This window comes from Microcaecilia unicolor, chromosome 1, assembly GCF_901765095.1.
Source record: "Microcaecilia unicolor chromosome 1, aMicUni1.1, whole genome shotgun sequence".
NCBI classification, from domain to species: domain Eukaryota; kingdom Metazoa; phylum Chordata; class Amphibia; order Gymnophiona; family Siphonopidae; genus Microcaecilia; species Microcaecilia unicolor.
Window position 1 is genome coordinate 173,405,900 of NC_044031.1, and position 16,382 is coordinate 173,422,281.

Here is a 16,382-nt window from a genome sequence, read left to right on the forward strand (position 1 = left end):
CGCTTGCACTACCCAAACATACATAGTTCGTACTTGAACTGAGAATGCTCGGGGAGTACTGGCATCAGTGGATGGAAGCACCCTGCTGATTTTCTCACTCCTGAGACAACACAAGGAGGAATGGGTATGCTTAGGCAGTGGATTTCTTTGATTGGCTTCAGCATCCCCACCAGCAAAGGTATGATATCGAATGTAGGGGATGGGGAGAGAAAATGCATGCCCCCCCAGTCCATTCCTATGCCCCTCATTCCATCTCTTTGCCTCCCCCCCCATGAACAGCTGGCAATGCCCAGACTTTAATCGCACGATTAAAAATGTTAATCAGAATGCAATCCTAAAAATAAGAACATTTTATTTCAGCATCATTCACCTGCCAAGCTTGAGTTAATATTTCCAGTAGAACTCATACATTCACTTTCCTGGGTAGAAAATCTCTTTGTATCAAAAGCCCTTTAACGTAACTATCATTGTCCAGCACACAGCAGTCATACGTCATTTGAAGCAGAAGACATTCCAGAATCACTTAGCAATCCTTCTACAGAGCAAAAAAGTCAAGGTATTCAGGATATCATTTTAATGTTTGCACAGCTCTTGCTATCTTTTCGTCTAATTACCGCTCCATCTCCTGGGTCTGCAGCCCATACGCTACCTAGTATGACAAGAGTCTAAAACTGAAACACCTCAGGCTTAACGGTTAATGCAGCAAGCTTTGATCCTGGGTTCGATTCCCACTGTAGCTCCTTGTGACCTTGGGCAAGACACTTAACCCTCCATTGCCCCAGGTGCAAAAACATACGATTGTGAGCCCTCTAGGGACAGAGAAAGTACCAGCGTATAATGTATACATATCTGTGTACGTCTAGTAGCACTATAGAAATGATTAGTAGTAGAAGAAGCAGCTTTCTTCCCGCAATTCATGTCACTTCCCACTTTCAACCGTGCCTACAAGATGAGCAACACAGCTCATGGCTACATTTGGAGCCCAGAGTCAATGTAACCATTAGCTGGATGGGAGCTACTCCTGTTCAGGAATTAGTGGTGTACCTAAGACTGAACGGGCTGCAGGTAGAAAAGTTAAGATGGACCCAAACACCACCAGCCTGGTTAGAGAGGAGCCAGCAGCACTCAATGTGCTTCTCTTTCAAATATTTGCTGTTTAATAATGTATACTCCAATTTATAGTATTTTATAGTGAACTGCTATGATTTTTTTTTATTGAATGGTGGTGTATAGAGTCTTACAATAAATAAATAAATCTCTCTCCCAAGGTAGTGGAGTCTGGGAGGGGAAGGGAGGAACTCTTTAGAGGTCCAGTAACCAAACCCTGCAAAAGACATGCCAGATCAAAGCTATGGAGTCAGAAGCAATCGGAGACGGAGTTGGTAAAAATGTACTGGGCTCCAGCTTAAAAGAAAAAGAAAGAGAGATAGATTTGATAGATATAGAAAAGATATAGCTCTATCTACCTTTACCAGTACTTTAGATCCAGAACAAAAAATTTAAAGCTGTAAGCAGGGTTCTGAGAAAAGGCAGGAGGGAGACGAAAGAGCCGGGAGGTGAGGAGCTAAGGTTCTAAGAACAGGAAACTACAAGGACCAGAATTCTCTGGGGGTGAGAGAACGCCCTCTAGTGGGGAGAGATCGAATGGGGTACTCTAGACCGGGGGAGAACTACAGAAACCAGCACCACTTGCAGGGGAGGAGGGAACACAGGAAGCGGAATACACTCCCCAGGAGGCCATAGGGCCAAGAGAGGATTGGGAGATGGAGGATAAAGAAGGGGAGGAGGAACACCTGGAGGAGAGGGTGGGGAACGATTCTATGGAGGAGTTTGGACAAAGGAGAGAGGGAGAGATGGAGGATGGAGGGGAGGAGCAGATGGAAGTTTCTCTTCTAGATGCAGGGGAGGGCTTATGCCTGAGAGATAAAGAGGAGTGATTGCATGTGGAAATGCTGGACTTTGGTATCAGGAAGGGACTGCTAAACCAAGACTGGTATTATTATCAATACCTCTAAGGCAGGTCAGTCTGAACTGTGGGTGGTTGTCAGAGAGTTATTTGCTGACAAAGAGGGTGGTGAAGTTCAACCCGGTCTCTTGATTGGACTTGAAAGAGAGAGGGGTTAAAGACTGAACCTGGTATCTGTAGGACTGAGGATTCTACTGGTTTAGGGGGTACTGAGGGTTAACCTAGGGTGGGTGAAGAACTGTATGCTAAAGCAGGGGCTTTGAACTGAAACGTTAATAAAGGATCTTGGGGACAGTGTTTTAAACTGAACTATCCCAGTGACCCATGCTTCGGGGACTGTGAGGCTTAAAGATAGCCCGAGGCAAAAGAGGAAGTAATGGACTGTTTCTGTATTTGCCCTTACTGAGGGAGAGAAGCCCAGCCAGAACAGTTTGTTTTGAAGTATACTATAACTGCTCCCGGGAACTTTGGACTAACCGTCAGGACAAGGTCGGCTGGTTTCCCAGGAGGCAGATACTGGAGGTGATATCGGTGTGGCAAGGTTGGCGAACAGCACAGACTGGTGTGGAATTCAGGATGGACAGCACGGATGGCTGTTCAAACAGCACGGACAGGTACAGATCCAGTAGCGGACAGCACAGACGGAAGTGGCTGGCGGAAGCGAGTTGACAAGCCCCCTTCTCCCAGCCTAGCATTAAAACTCTTCTCCTATACTAGTAGTTCTCAAATCTGTCCTGGGGGACCACCAACTAACTGGATTTTCAGGATACCCCAAATAATATGCACGAGACAGATTTGCATGCAAGTCACACCTCCATTATATGCAAAACCTCTCTCATGTATGTTCATTACGGATATCCTGAAAACCTGACCGGATGGTGGTCCCCCAGAACAGGTTTTAAAACTACTGTCCTATAAACCATCCCTTACTCCCATTTCTAGCCCCTGTGTTAGCTCCAAGCCCCCTTCTTCCAGACTCAGCAGCAGACTTTTCCCAGCCCTAGTTATGAGCTTCCTTCTACCACCCTACCAGCTACCTTCATCAGTTCCCTTCTCCCACTCTCATGTCCAGTCCCCTTCTCCCACTGTCATGTCAACCCCAAGCTGCAGTATTAGCATTAGCCCCTTCTTCCTGCCCTCGTCTCAGCATCAGCCCCCACCTCTCTGCCTGTCTTCAGTAGGCTTTGCCTGCCAGCATCATACAGGAGTTGAGATTGGAGCGCAAGTGCTTCCTGTATTATACAGAAAGCATTTGCTCTCCTTTGTCAACTTCCTGTATTATACAAGAGGCACTTGCTCTCCGATCTCAACTCCTGCAGTGCCCATGGCCATAGCTGACTGGCTACTCTTATTGTCAAGTAATGCCTTCATGTGTACCTACAGTAAACATCATGGGTGACACTTTAAATATTTTAAACTCAATTATTTCAAGCATTTAGCAACATTAAACCATACAGACATCTATGCAAACAATTCAATTATATTTAAATATCCCTCAAGAGGCAGCATCTCAATTTAAACCTGATCAGACATATTTGCTATAAACGCAACTCAAAAATAAAGAGGAATGGAGGACTAATTGTCCAAATTCAGATAATAAATATAAATAAACTTCCAAAAATTAAATGTTCATTTAAATTAGAGTATCTAAGGAACTAATTCTTCCTAGGAGGAAAGAAAATGCCTCAGAATATTTTCAAACACTGAAACACACACATTTGAACACTTTCTCATGTTCAATCATCTACATAAAAATACCTCCTTTAGAATGTATCTTTCTTATCAAACAAGCATTTATACTTATATTTATGCGTAAATATTCATAAACTAAGAACTTAATGCATTCCATAGGTCCACCCAATGATGGTCAGCATTTTGCAGTTAAGATACCACCACTTCAGGAAGGTAGAAGCTAAAAGTAATGATCCTGTGTAAAAACACTCAGAACCTTACCATACTAACAACACTAACTCCCAGGACTGAAACAGCAACAACCCTATCCTTGAAAAGACAGCACAGTAAATATTACACTGGGCCCTAACACACCAATACACCACCTAGAGATACTACAGGACTGCTACAGATCACTACATAGAAAACTAACATTGCACTTTGGTCACACACACACAAGAGACAGACAGACCCTCAACAAATATGAAACAAGGGCCCACAAATCAGTACTACACATATGAAGAAAAAAAACTGAACTGGAAACCTTAAGTCAGACTCTGCACACAGCACTAATACAGAAATATAAACTGAAATGCAAGCTATCAGAGATACACACTTCCCAAAGCTGACATATTCCAATTAATTCAGAATAAAATACCTCTTTTAGGGAGCCGAGCGGCAAGATGGCCGCGGTCTAGAGGAGCTCCGCAACACCACTGGCAGGTTCTTTGTTCCCCCGCTCTCTGGACCCTCCTCGCAACATCTTGGAGATGCCCTAAGCCCCCCGGAATCAGAGGACTCCTCCGAATGTCTTCCGACGCGCTTCACAGTGCGGGAATAGCGGGCAATAGCGATGCACGCGACCCGAGCTAAGATGGCGGACAGTGGTGCATAGTGAAGAAAAACAGAGAGACAACAGCGCGGAAGAACGGCGAGTAGAGTAAGATTGTTGGGGCTGGTCATCGGGGAGACCAAAGGCGCGGCAGCATAGTGGGAGCGGGAGTATAAAATTGACGGCGCTTTCATTCTCCACCCCCCCACTGCCCCTAGCGAACAGAAATAGAACGGAATACCGAAGCACGGAGAGACCATGTGTTAATCATATAATACAAGGAGCCAAGAGTATTAACACCTGCTACAGAGTGCAAAATGGCTCCGCACATATAATAACACGGACATTTCAGCAAAGTTTGCAGTTACAGCACTTGTGGTAGTTGAGTGGCGGCTACATCGGCAAGAAGAGCAGTACGAGCCAGCATTAAATTGTAGCAGAGATTTAAAACAGCCAAGCTTAAATTGAACTTTGGCAGCTACAAAGCAGAGCCTATATAACTTTATTGTGCATCAACACAAGAGCCTGATGGTAAACTGAAGACTGTGGGCCCAGTCTGGCCAACTAGTTGAGGGAGAATTCGGGAAGAGATTAAACCTACAGCCTGGATAAGCGTGGAGAATTGGTTCAATAGACTCTTAAAACCTGACTGACGGTACACGTGAGCTTTTGGAAGCCTGACCCACCATACCATTGCATTACCCTCAGGTAAAAACACTAACATCACGAGATCAGACGCATAGAGATTAGTGAAAAAATTGCAGCACTCTCTGTATGGAGCAATTTTTGAGGCCCAAGTCATCAGGAACAACTACTACTACTACTACTTAACATTTCTAGAGCGCTACTAGGGTTACGCAGCGCTGTACAATTTAACAAAGAGAGACAGTCCCTGCTCAAAGAGCTTACAATCTAATAGACAAGTGAACGGTCGGTCCGATCGGGGCAGTCAAATTGGGGCAGTCTGGATTCACTGAACGGTAAGGGTTAGGTTGCCGAACGCAGCATTGAAGAGGTGGGCTTTAAGCAAAGACTTGAAGATGGGCAGGGAGGGGGGCTTGGCGTAAGGGTTCAGGAAGGTTGTTCCAAGCATAGGGTGAGGCGAGGCAGAATGAGCGGAGCCTGGAGTTGGCGGTGGTGGAGAAGGGTACTGAGAGGAGGGATTTATCCTGTGAACGGAGGGTACGGGCGGGAACGTAAGGGGAGATGAGGGTAGAGAGGTAGTGAGGGGCAGCAGACTGAGTGCATTTGTAGGTAAGAAGGAGAAGCTTGAATTGAATGCGGTATCTGATCGGAAGCCAGTGAAGTGACCTGAGGAGAGGGGTGATATGAGTATATCGGTTCTGGCGGAATATGAGACGTGCAGCAGAGTTCTGAACAGACTGAAGGGGGGATAGATGGCTAAGTGGGAGGCCGGTGAGGAGTAAGTTGCAGTAGTCCAGGCGAGAGGTAATGAGAGCGTGGACGAGAGTTCGGGTGGTGTGTTCAGAGAGGAAAGGGCGAATTTTGCTGATGTTAAAGAGGAAGAAGCGACAGGTCTTGGCTATCTGCTGGATATGCGCAGAGAAGGAAAGAGAGGAGTCAAAGATGACTCCGAGGTTGCGGGCAGATGAGACGGGGAGGATGAGGGTGTTATCAACTGAGATAGAAAGTGGAGGAAGAGGAGAAGTGGGTTTTGGTGGAAAGACGATAAGCTCGGTCTTGGACATGTTCAGTTTCAGGTGGCGGTTGGACATCCAGGCAGCAATGTCGGATAAGCAGGCCGATACCTTTGCCTGGGTCTCCGCGGTGATGTCTGGTGTGGAGAGATACAGTTGGGTGTCATCAGCATAGAGATGATACTGGAAACCATGAGATGAGATCAGGGAGCCCAGGGAAGAGGTGTAGATTGAGAAGAGAAGGGGTCCAAGGACTGATCCCTGGGGAACACCAACAGATAAGGGGATGGGGGGTGGAGGAAGATCCATGAGAGTGAACTTTGAAGGTGCGGTTGGAGAGATAGGAGGAGAACCAGGAGAGGACAGAGCCCTGGAACCCAAATGAGGACAGTGTGGCAAGAAGTAAGTCATGATTGACAGTGTCAAAAGCAGCGGATAGATCCAGGAGGATGAGGATGGAGTAGTGGCCTCTGGATTTGGCAAGGAACAGGTCATTACAGACTTTAGAAAGTGCTGTTTCTGTCGAGTGAAGAGGGCGAAAACCGGATTGAAGCGGATCAAGGATGGCATGAGAGGAGAGAAAATCAAGGCAGCGGCTGTGGACTGCGCGCTCAAGTGTCTTGGAGAGGAAGGGTAGGAGGGAGATGGGGCGGTAGTTGGAGGGACAGGTAGGGTCTAGTGATGGTTTTTTGAGGAGTGGCGTGACTACAGCATGCTTGAAGGTGTCGGGGACAGTTGCAGTGGAGAGAGAGAGGTTGAGGATATGACAGATGGAGGGGGTGATAGTAGGAGAGATGGTGTTAAGTAAGTTGGTGGGGATGGGATCAGAGGAACAAGTGGTGCATTTTGAGGAGGAAAGAAGGCGGGCGGTTTCCTCCTCGGAGATATCAGGAAAGGAGGAGAAAGAGGTCTGGGTTGGTTGGTTGAGGGAGAGGGTTGAAGGGTGAAGAGGAGGAGGTGGCTTGGTAGTGAACTCAAGGTTGATCTTTTGCACCTTGTCGCGGAAGTAGTCAGCCAGTGATTGAGGAGAGAGTGACGGGGGGGGTGGGAGCGGAGGGCACTTTGAGGAGGGAGTTAAGGGTGGCGAAGAGACGACGAGGGTTAGAGCTGAGAGAATTAGTCAATTGGGTGTAATAGTCCTGTTTGGCAAGGAATAGTGAGGACTGGAAGGAGGATAGCATGAATTTGTAGTGAAGGAAATCTGAATGGGTGCGAGATTTCCTCCAGAGGCGTTCAGCAGATCGGGCGCAGGAGCGAAGGTAACGGATGCAAGGGGTCAGCCAGGGCTGGGGATTAGTACGCCTTGTGGGACGGGAGGTGGATGGTGCAAGGGTGTCCAGAGCAGAGGAGAGAGTGGCATTGTAAGCGGAGACAGCCTCGTCAACAGACTCGGAGGACATGATGGAGGGGAGGAGATTAGAAATACTAGATGATAAGGTGGGAGGGTCAATAATCTGGAGATTCCTGGAAGTAGTGGTTAATGTTGGGCGGGGCTGAGGGGGAGGGTGAAGAAGTGTGAAGGTGATCAGGTGATGATCAGAGACAGGAAGAGCTGAGGTGTGGAAATTGGAGGGTGAGCCGGAAGAGGAGAGGACGAGGTCAAGGCAATGGCCATCACGGTGAGTAGGGGTGGTGGAACAAAGCTGGAGGTTGAAGGATGATGTTAGAGTGAGGAACTGAGAAGCGTGAGAGTTGGACAGGTCATCAACGTGTATGTTGAAGTCTCCGAGAATGAGGGATGGAGATGAGGGTTCAAGAAAAAACAGAAAGCCAGGCATCGAAGTCGGTGAGGAAGGAAGGGAGGGATTTATCAGGGGGGCGGTAAATGACTGCCACTCTGAGTGGCAACGGGTAGAATAGACGGATGGAGTGGACTTCAAAGGATGAGAAGCAGTGAGACTGTGGTAGGAGGAGGGGTTGGAAGCTACAGGAGGGCGAGAGTAGTAACCCGACGCCTCCTCCACGGCCAACTAGGCGGGGAGTATGGGAGAAGAGATAGCCTCCATGGCATAGAGCCGCAACTGAGGCAGAGTCGTCAGGGGAGAGCCAGGTTTCAGTTAGGGCAAGCAGGTGAAGGGAATGAGAGATGAAGAGATCGTGGGTGAAGGGAAGTTTGTTGCAGACCGAGTGGGCATTCCACAGTGCACATGAGAAGGGGAGGGAAGAGGGGGGGAGGAGGGGAATAGATATGAGATTGGAGACATCCCGGAAACGTTTGCATGGATAGGACGAAGACAGGTGTGGGGGACCTGGATTGGGATTGATGTCTCCTGCGGATAGCAGGAGGAGGAGCAAGAGAGTGCGGAGGAGGGTGGGGGAGGTAGGGCGACGAAGGCGACGAAGACGGGATGCGCTTAGGAGGAATGGGGATGGGTTAATGGCAGGAAGGAAGTGTTGAAGGTTGAGAGCTAGGAAGGAGGAGGGGGACAGGAGAGATGGTGAGGTGGTGAGGGACGGGGGTGAGTAGGGTATTGCAGTAGTGAGCAAGATGGGAGAGGACATGGGTGGGCAGTGAGTTCCAGTGGTAGACAGCGGTAGGGGGAGGGGAAAAAGATTAGGAAGGGACAGGGCAAGGAAGAGAATGTGTAAAGGGGCCATAAGTAGTAACTGAGGTGCATTAAGTACGATAAAGGGAAGAATTCCCCGCCACTCGCTGGGACCAAGATGGCAGAAGGGAAACTTGAAAAGCTTGGTGATTTCTCTGAAAAACAACTAGCACAGATCACCATGGCGGTTAGCGCCGCACTAAACCCAAGATTTGACTTGCTAGAACGCCAAATGAGCAGCCTAGAAGCTACCATGGCTGACACGGTGAGACGAGTGGGAGAGGCGGAGAGTAGAATCTCAGCGATAGAGGACACGAGGGCGCAGAATGTTCAAGATGTCACACGTCTGATGGAACAACTTAAGGCACAACAAGACAAGATTGAAGACATGGAGAATAGAGCGAGGAGGTGTAATTTGCGAATTGTTGGCTTGCCCGAAGCAATCCCTGAGAAATCACTTGGACATCTGTTGGAAAACTGGCTTAAAAAAGAACTAGCCTTGTCAGACAGCTATGGAGAACTGTGTATAGAACGGGCCCATAGACTCGGCCGCTGGCAGCAAGGACAACAAAGACCCAGACTGGTGATAATTAAAGTTCACAATTATCTACATAAGGAGGAAATCATGAGGGGCTTCCGACTGAAAAGAGACACTTTAAAATATGATGGGGCTCCAATAAAAATTTTTCAAGACTATTCGGCTGGTGTACAAGAGCAAAGGCGCCGGTTTCACCCTCTCTGCACAACGTTGGTAAACAGGAAAGCAAGATTCATGCTGATCTACCCGGCTGTTTTGAAGATTCAACATGAAAATCGATGGCGTTCGTTTCACTCTGTCCCGGAGGCCCAACAGTTTATAGACTCTGAACTGCTTGCACCAGTTGAAGCACCGCCATGATCTAATATTTTGTAGATTACACAAGGAGTAGAGAACTTTGCCTCGTTTCCAGCTTCCTAAGAAAGTGGTGATAATGCAAACATGCAAGCTAAGTTGTTCTTGTTAAAGAAAATGTGGATTAAGAGTTACTATGTTAAAAAGTTACAGTTGTGTTAATGGCAGACTGGGGGGCCTTCCCGGCAGAGGCGCCAGACTAGATCCAACTGTGTCGCCGGGGAGGTGGGGGGATCCCCTCATTAGGATGGGGGGGGGGGGGGGACGGCGGGGGGGATGAGCCACGTAGCGGTATTACATCTTTAGGAAGGAGAGAAGTTTAAGTCAAGAGGGAAGGGGTCCTCAACATGAGAAGGGGAGTGGGTGGGGGGAGGTGGGGCTCCAATGGGATTCAGTATTTAGGGAGGGGGGATTTTTGGAATACAAGGGTCAGGTCTCACACTCAGGTTATACAAAAGGAAAAAGTATGGGTAAGATGTCTAAGTCAGAATAATGGAACGAAAAAGAACACACAACATTTACAGCTGCTGGGGAAGGGCTGGGCCCCAGGGGCTGAGTATTTTAGGTATACTATTATGGAATTAGCATGTTCTGGTGGTATCACATTGTAAAGTAGTCACCTGGAATGTAGGGGGCATTTCGTCTCCCATTAAAAGGAAAAAGATATTAGCGCATTTAAAACGTCTCAATACAGATATTGCATGCTTACAGGAGACGAAGTTGACGGCTGCAGAACATGAAAAACTCAAACAGGGCTGGGTAGGTCAGGTGTTCCATGCGTCGTCGGAGGGGCGGAAGGGAGGGGTGGCAATCTGCATTCACCGGCAACTCGCCTGCACGGTGGAGACAGTTGTGCAAGACCCAAATGGAAGATATATTTTGGTTAAAATGTGGTTGCAGGGGAGGGAATTATACCTGCTAAACGTGTACGCCCCCACCCCCCCTGATGGCTCCTTCTTTCCTGAGCTGTCCAGGCAGCTGCTCCCCTATGAAAGCAAACACCTGATAATTACAGGGGATATGAATGTACTAATGGACCCCAAGATCGACTATTCAGGGGAAGGACATAGTGGAACGGAGAACAGGAAGGGGGCTCGGATGTTGAAAGAATTTAGTAACTCTCTCTCTGTGATAGATGCATGGCGGAATCTACACCCGAATTCAAGAGAGTATACACATCAGTCCAGGGCACATGGGACTTGGGGCAGGCTAGATTATATGCTTATTTCCCCAGCTTTGTTTCAGTGTGTCCGAGATACAAAGATTGAAGAGATATTGATCTCTGATCACAGCCCTGTCTGGTTAGAGTTGGGGGCGCCAAACAGCTTTCAGATGCACAGACAGTGGAGATTTCCCAATCATCTAGTAAAACATAAATCTTTTCATAAATTCCTGGTTAAAAAATGGGAAGAATATGAATCATTTAACAGAGAGCACAAGTCTGATCCGCAATTGTTCTGGTGTGCTGGTAAAGCAGTACTTCGGGGAGACCTGATTGCTTATGTGGCAAGTAAGCGGAAAAAGAACGCAGCTAGCCTCTTGCATCTGAATAGGCAACTACAGAAGGCTAGACGTCGTTATATGGAACGGCAAACCACAGTAAATAAGGAGGCCTATTTGTCTGTTCAGGCAGCTGTGAACTCACTGTTACATGAAAGAGTGGTAAAAAATAGGACTTTCCTAAAATATAGGTTCCACAGATTCGGAAACAGAGTAGGGAGTATGCTAGCCCGGATGGTTCGGAAGCGGGGAGGAGGTAGAACCATATCGGCTCTGAAAGAAAAGACGGGAAGCCTTACTAATAGTCCAGATAAGATCCTACAAATATTTCAGGAGCACTTTACACAGCTATACACCGCCGAGCAGCCAATCGGGGAGACACATATGACTGAATTTCTTAAGAAAGCCCAAATGCCAAGGCTCGGAGATTCCGATATCGCATACCTGGGGGCCCCCATTATGCCCAAAGAGCTATCAGAAGCTATAAAAGGGTTGAAGTCATATTCGGCACCGGGGATGGATGGGTACTCCGGAGAATTTTATAAAATGCTACAACCCCAATTGGTACGGTCACTATTTGAATATCATCAAGCAGTGATCCAAGAGGGGAGATTTCCATTACATGAAAACACTGCATGTATATCATTATTGTTGAAACCTGGGAAGGCTGCTGAGGAGCCAGAGTCTTACAGGCCTATATCGTTAATTAACGTTGATATTAAGCTTCTAGCGAAGATTCTGGCCACACGACTCAACAAATGCTTACCCAGTGTGATTGAGCCTGCACAGGTAGGATTCCTCCCCAATAGACACTCTGTGCTACATATTCGGAGAGTCTTACTCACAATGGCAAGATGCCGATTGGAAAAGACTCCTGGGATCTTGGTAAGCTTAGATGCCACCAAGGCTTTTGACAGGGTAGGGTGGGATTTTTTGTTTCATATGTTAAATTGGATAGGGATCCCTGCTGGAGTAAAGCAGGCAATAGCGGCTTTATATACTGGTATGGAAGCACATGTAACAGCAAACGGGGGGCTCTCGAATAGATTTCAGATAGGTAGGGGAACGCTGCCCCTTGTCACCACTCCTGTTCGACCTAACATTGGAGCCATTGCTACGTCTTTTAAACTATGACCCCAGAATCAGTGGAGTGCAGCTGGGTGAACAGGAAGTCCGAGCTTTGGCTTATGCCGATGATGTCCTCCTGGTGCTGACCAACCCACAAGAGTCCTTTAAGACAGCCCTGACACTGATAGAGGAATATGGGACGATGTCGGGGTTTGGCCTCAATCTTTCCAAGTCCTGCGCGATGTCTATGGACACGGACACTGATTTACATTGGCAAGGGGAGGCTCCTCTTAGATGGGAGACAGCGAAAATGAAGTACCTGGGGGTGTACATTACCTGCGATAGAACCATCATGTATAGGGAAAACATTGCCCCATTGTTAGAAATGACTAAAAGTAAGTTGTCGATGTGGAGGGAGTTACCACTCACTATTTGGGGTAGAATAGCATTATTAAACATGATGATTGCCCCCAGGTGGCTCTATGTCTTTCAGCAATTACCACTCTTTTTGAAACATAGAGATGATAAGCAGTTGCAGCACTTAATACAAGCATATCTGTGGCAAGGGAAGAAACCTAGAATACCGTACCACCAGATAGCGGCCCCAAGAGAGGGGGGCGGTATGGGACTTTTAAATATTAAATTTTTGGCAATAGCGAGTTCCATGCGGCACATAAACGATTGGTATAGGGGAACATCAGATTTCTCCGTGACACCAGTGGAGACCTCGATGTTTGCGGGTACACACTTTAGTCACTTGCTTCACTCCGGGACTCCACTGCCCACGGCGGCATTTCAGAGACACCCATTATTGAAATCTCTCAGGGAAACTTGGAGGTGGGTATGTAGACGTCATCGTTTCTCCCCCCGAGTATCCCCTTGGATGTCAATTTGTGATAACCCAGCATTTCCCCCAGGTCAAGGGGTCAGTATATTTAAAAGTTGGGCAAAAAAGGGGATCATATATCTGGCACATATAGTTACAGAAGAGGGACAAATTCTCACTTACCCGGAACTACAGTCCCGATATTGGATTCCTCCGACACATCGATTTGCATATTATCAATTACACCATTATGTAGCCTCCCTAGAATGTCGGAAACACAGTCACAAAAGAGAGGGACAACAGCATACAAGTACAACAAAGCAAACAAAAAAGAAGCAAAAACTGGGCCTTCAGGATTGAGAAAAAATGCAGTCCTTTATTATCATAAATACCCGACACGGGCCGTGTTTCGGCGTACAAACGCCTGCATCAGGGGTCTAACATAAAGATACATAAAAATAAATAAAAATAAATATAAATATAAAAACCATAAATTGGTTCAACAATATCAATAAACCATAATTGCACATCATTGTCATATCTTCAAGCCATATACATATACATTTATAACTGCTGTACTATATATACACACCACACACAAAAATACGTATATATATAAAAAAGAAAACATTTAAAAGAACATTTAAAAGAACATTTAAAAACATATTGAACAACATTTGAAACAAACTTTCAAAAAAATTGTTTCTGAAAACAACCCTTTAAAAATGTGTATTCCTAGATGATATCTATATATGCCCACCTATGTATATATCTCTATAAGCTCAAATGTCCATATACATATGTGCATGTACATACATATATATAAATAAAGAGATTAGTGGTGTGGAGATGAATATAACTACAATATTAAAGCTTCCACCTAATACAAAATTACAAAATTATAATAGTATGTGGGGAAAAGCCTCAAAGAGCTCCCAGATCAAACATCAATCCGTCGGAGCTAGAACAGACCATCCGGTCTTCTCTTCATCATAGGCATAAAAACCCACTCTAGGTAATTCTCGATGAAGTTCTATAGGCAAAAACCCCTGATAAACTACCCTGTATAAATTTCAACTAGGGCCGCAATAATTGCAATAATTAATTCAAAATATTTTTAGTTTCTCGTAAATTCTTATTTACGAGAAACTAAAAATATTTTGAATTAATTATTGCAATTATTGCGGCCCTAGTTGAAATTTATACAGGGTAGTTTATCAGGGGTTTTTGCCTATAGAACTTCATCGAGAATTACCTAGAGTGGGTTTTTATGCCTATGATGAAGAGAAGACCGGATGGTCTGTTCTAGCTCCGACGGATTGATGTTTGATCTGGGAGCTCTTTGAGGCTTTTCCCCACATACTATTATAATTTTGTAATTTTGTATTAGGTGGAAGCTTTAATATTGTAGTCATACATATATATACACATACCCAAATATGTATATTTTCTTAATTGAACCCTTATATATACATACAAGTCAATTCACCCATATAGTCATATTAAGTCACATGTTTCTGAATGGAGCATTGTCAGAGTCTACTAGACACTATAAAATCGCATATACTAAATGACCCTTTCTTACCAATAGACTCCTATCGGTCAGCTTGCAAACTGAAGCACAAAAGGTAAGTAAACCAATCGGGGTAAGAATCCTAATGTGAGAGAGCAAGAAAAAGAAAAAGGGGTTGTGCATAATCAATCATCTGATAGTGGCCAAACTATAAACAATAGATTCTTCAAACAGAGAAAAAAACAGAGAAAAAAACGCCCCCTGTCTCAAAAGGACTCCCTTATATCGTAAACAATATATTAACTGAGGTATATCATGATAAGGCCATATTCAACATCTCTTATACCGAAAAAACAAATAGATAAATGAAAAAGCGTTATTTCCAGAGCCCTAAAGACTTTTAAAATACAAGTGCTCGTATGCAGTACCGGATTGCATGGTATTCTTGGTTTTAAACCCCGATTGGGGCTGCTTTACCTCACCTCAAAGCCATTTAATATCCATAAGTGCAAGGGAGCATGTATAAAAATCATTATATAACTAACTTTCGTAGATTCGTCTTTTAGAATCAAAGGGTCTTTATAACACAGTTTTGATACAACCCACAACATGAGGGGAAGAACGGTGGGTATAAAACTTTCTAAAACAAGCCTAATCCCCAAGCAATACAATTATTAAGAAAAGACTAAAAAAAGAAAGACAATGCCTACCCGTTGTTCGAACCGCTTGTCTCTATTCAGAAAAACGCCTTCAAACCTGGCAACCGCCAAAAGTAGTGGCGTACGCACGCAAGTTTTCAAAAATATACTTCCTATAGTGACGTAACGGGGCGGGGTCCGACATTTAAGGTGGTCCTTCGGAAATCTCCACAATCGCCCACTCTAGACTCTGCATCAAAATCCCCATAATAAGGGGCATGCGCACAAGATTACTTCAGCCTGTATTTTCTGTAACAACGTGATAGGGCAATTTTCAACATTTAAAACAAAAAATATACTAAAGAAACTAAAAAACACTCGTAATGCCCTGCTTTTGACTTCATCCAGGAACAGAGAGCATGGGAGCTGAAAACTATTCATGTCCATTCGTCCAATTTTTTATTCTTCAAACTAAAGATATGATAAACCTCATCACATGCATTTCTATGGGATCACATAACAGACATGTTGTAATAGACAGGGGACACATCACTATCTAAAATTTCCATATATATTTGTAAATGTAATATCCATAAACCCACTTATTAAAATATTTATCATTAAAGCATAAAACATGGTTAATAATAACAATATAAATCGCTGTCACATGATACATACCAGTGTGTAATTCATATTTAAAAATCAAAAACCAACATCTAAGTCTGAAAATGTAGTAATAAATTATACTCATCAAAAGATTGATTTTATCAGGCTAATATCCCTCAAATATTGAAGAGAACCATTCTCATTTCAAATGAGATAAGATCAATCTTTTCTATTATTGATCACTGCTGATGTAAAAATTACTCAAAGTTCATCCATAGAGAAGAAAAGCGAAAAAAAGATATAATCAGAATCCAATAGAATTCTCTACAGTACTTAAAAATTTTACCAAACATCCAATTTAAAAATATTCTCAGGGATGTCATCTGTCCAAGTGCTCGTACTGAGCACAGACATAAAATGTAATCCACCATCTCAAAGGAACACAGATAGGTCCGTTTCTGAATTGAGTCCAGTGGGGAAAACCGTATTCAACTCAAAAATGAAACGTAGTTCCTGTTGTAGCAATATCTTATTTAAATCTGTTCCCCGCCATGAGGCCTTAGCTACCTTCAGTACCAGGAACCTGAGATCAGAAAAATCATGTGCACAGTCTATACAATGTTGAACCAAGGGGGCCGTAATATTCTTTCTCCTGATATTACTTCT

General features: G+C 44.9%; 1 protein-coding gene across 1 annotated transcript in view; it reads right to left on the reverse strand.

Moving 5' to 3' along the window:
* Positions 1-16,382, reverse strand: part of HACL1 (2-hydroxyacyl-CoA lyase 1) — a 150,716-nt gene that overhangs the window by 69,388 nt on the left and 64,946 nt on the right. The gene's annotated exons all lie outside the window — the stretch shown is intronic.